Source organism: Octopus sinensis, linkage group LG20 (genome assembly GCF_006345805.1).
Source record: "Octopus sinensis linkage group LG20, ASM634580v1, whole genome shotgun sequence".
Classification (NCBI taxonomy): Eukaryota; Metazoa; Mollusca; class Cephalopoda; order Octopoda; family Octopodidae; genus Octopus; species Octopus sinensis.
In genome coordinates, this window is record NC_043016.1 from 5,627,598 (window position 1) to 5,631,541 (window position 3,944).

The following is a 3,944-nucleotide window of genomic DNA, read 5'->3' on the forward strand; positions in this document are numbered from 1 at the left end:
GCACATCTCCAAATTCACCCTCGAGCACTCGACGCGTTCTTGCTTCTGGAAAGGCGTGAGCAACCTGGGAATCCATCTGGCAGACACCTTTTGCATATGCAAATGGTCATGAATGATAGTTTCCACAGACCCGGTACTAATCTTGACCTCATGGGCTATTTGGCGAATAATTATGCGTCGATCTTCCAAAATGGCAGCCTCAACTTGACGGACAGATGCCTCATCAATGGCAGAAGGGGGCGACCAGATCTGGGAGCTGTTTCCACAGAGTTTCGACCATGTTTAAATTCACGATGCCAGCGTTTTACATGGTCATATGATGGGGCATCATCACCATAAGTTACTTTCATTTCATCAAAAGTCTCCCGTGGTGTGCGTTCTTTCAAATACAAAAACCGGATCACTGCTCCATTTCACACTTGACTCAGTTCAAACACCTGTAAATCAGAAACCACAATTAATTCAGAGCTGTAATTTGCCACTTACTCTATAGAGATATAAATGATTGCACATGTAAAATTTCAGCTAGATCAAACAACTGCAAGTGGGTCAGAGGCATTACTTATTGAACGTCCCTCGTATGTGTGTGTTAGCATGTGTTTGTATATATATGCACCTCTGTCTCCTTGTGTGTGCATGTCTGTGTGTGTGTGTGTTATGTAACTATGTACCATGTTTGTATGTATGGATGTACATCTTTATATGTGTGGATCCGTGTCTCCATACGTGTCTGTTCATATACCTATCCGTCTGTATGTTGATCTGTTTATTATATATCTAAATGCTTACATACAGTAATAAAAAAAATATTAAAAAAAATATATAAAAAATATAAAAAAGGGAGCATTGCGGAACGGATAAATGAACATCTAAGACAATATGACGACAGAAAACAGTCCTCCATACTCTACCAACATGCCAAAGACCACCATGGAGGTAACTTGGGTCAACTTGACATCCGCATCTTATCCAAGCACCCAAAAGACCCAACACTCAGACAAATGCGGGAGTACGTCCTTATAAATGAAACATCCCCAATATTAAATAGGAAATATACACAATAAATACCATACCTCCATACCCACTGTTTACACAGGTTGAGTAGAATAGTTAGGGGACTGTTAGGTAGATAAATGTATGCATGTGAGTGTGAGTGTGTGTATACCTCTTTTTTAATCATATTTTTGTTATTTTTTAATATTTTTTATATATTAAAAAAAAATTTATATTTTATATATATTTTAAATTTTAAATTTTTTATTTTTTATTTCTGTATGTAAGCTCTTAGATATACAAATAAACAGATCAATATAGACGGATAGGTATATAGACTATATGAACAGACATGGTACATAGTTACATAACACACACACACACATATATGCACACACAAGGAGACAGAGGTGCATACATATACAAACACATGCTCACACACACATACATAAAAAATACACAAACACAGACAGGCAAGCACATAAATATGCAGGATACGTACATACAGATGCACACACATACATACATATATACATATGCATACACACACATATATACATACATACACATGCAAGTACACAGACACATACATATGTACATGCATGCATGTTTAGGCACACACGCACTCACCCACACGCATGCGCACAAACAAACAAAAGATAACGCAGTGTAAATAACGGACAGAGTCAAAACTATTGAAAAGGTTGCAAGACGCAAAGAAAATTTTAGAAAATAAAAATAAGAAAAAAAGTGGAAATTTTACCGGTGAGTGTGTTAAATAATAAGGCACTAAAAGAGAATGACTCTCCCCAGACACATTAAATCTATAGATACTATATATATATTTATGATATAGTTAGTTTATCTAATAGGTGTGTATTTATTTGAACCATTTCCTATTTTTAATTCCAATATTTATAGCTTGTACTAACATTATATATATTACTTAACATTAAGGTTTTTAATATAAATCACTTAATGAGTATAAGATTTTATTTAGATGTTTATTTAATAAATAAATAAATAAATAATTTAATTTAATGTATATAGTTTAAATTATAGTATTTAGTTTTCACTTATGTATATTTTGTATCTGATATATATATATATATATATATATATATATATATATATATATATATATATATATATAATATATATATATATATTATATATATATATATATATATATATATATATATATATTTGTTTTAAATATTTTAAATTAATTGTATCTTATTTTTAAAAAAAATCATATATTTGTTAAGATATTTTCCATTTTACAAGATTATTTACGTATATTTATATATTTTATCTAATTAATTATTTTATTATTGTGTTATCTTTAACCTGAAGAGTGGGTATATTTATATGAGTGGTTTTACTACTACCACTATTATTTTTACTATTATCATTTCTTAAATATAGCCATAAAACAAGTGTCGTTATTCTACCAAATATATACGTTTTATTTATTATTTTGCACATTACTTAATCATTGTTATATGTTTTATCTTGTTTTTAATTTTCTATAAGATGTAATTTTTCTAAATGGTATAATTTAATTTTTCATTATTGAATTGATAAAAGGTGTTTTTTCTAATTTATATATATATATACATAGTATATGCATATATAATATATATATATAGTATATATATATAAATAAAATATATATAATATATATATATACTTATATATATTATATAAGTATAATATATATATATAATTCATTCATTCATAGCTCGGCTTCGCGAACGAAGATCAGGAAGGCTGTCCACGTCGCGTGCATGCACGCTCATGACTGACAAGTCCGATATGGGAAAGGCAGGTCCGTGAGCAGTGTCCACAGACGAAGGTAACATCCGGTGTGGTGTCAGAGGCGGCTCGCGCCTTCCTCCTGCGTCTCTTGTCTTTAAGTGCGTCTCTTCTTTGTTCCTCAAACTTGCTGACTGCGTTGGAGATCGTGTGGCGCCAGACATCACGGTCCGCAGCCAGGTCTGATCGGCATTGGTGGTTAATATGACATGCTGTTAGAGACTTCTTGAGGCAGTCTTTGTAGTGCTTCTTCGGAGCCCCTCTTACTCGGTGGCCGGTGGAGAGTTCGCCAAACAGGGCAATCTTAGGAAGGCAATGGTTCTCCATTCTGGAGACATGCCCTGCCCATCGAAGGTGGTACTTCAGTAGCGTGGCTTCAATGCTGGGGATCTCGGCCTGCTCCGAGACTTCAATATTTGTGACGAAGTCACTCCAGTGAATGTTGAGGATGGTGCGGGGACATCGCTGGTGGAAGCGCTCGAGGAGACGGATGTGACTGTGGTAAGTGATCCAAGATTCTAAGCCATAGAGAAGAGTGGTGAGAACCACGGCCCTGTAGACACTGATCTTTGCTTTGTTCTTCAGGCCACCATTGTGCCAAACACGTTTGTACAATCTGCCAAAGGAGCTATTTGCCTTAGAAAGTCTATTGTTAATTTCCTTGTCGATCCTTGCATCGGATGAGATGATGCAGCCCAAGTATGTAAACTGCTGTGTTGAGTTGAGTTCGGTACCGCAGATAGTGATGTGGGGTGGGCGGTATTCTTCTTGGGATGTAAGTTGGTGAAGCACCTCCGTCTTCTTGAGGCTGACCTCCAGGCCAAAGAGCTGCGAGGCATCTGCAAAGCAGGATGTGATGCGCTGCAGAGCTCGCTCTGTGTGGGCGACAAGGACAACGTCATCTGCGAAGAGAAGGTCTCGGATCAGCCTCTCCTGGGTCTTGGTGTGGGCTTGGAGGCGCCGTAGATTGAAGAGACTGCCATCCATACGATACCTAACATACACCCCATCCTCATTCTCCATATCTTCAGTTGCATGCTTGATCATCATGCTGAAGAAGATGCTGAAGAGAGTCGGTGCCAGAACGCAACCATGCTTCACGCCGTTGGAAATGGGGAAGGGCTCTGACAGGC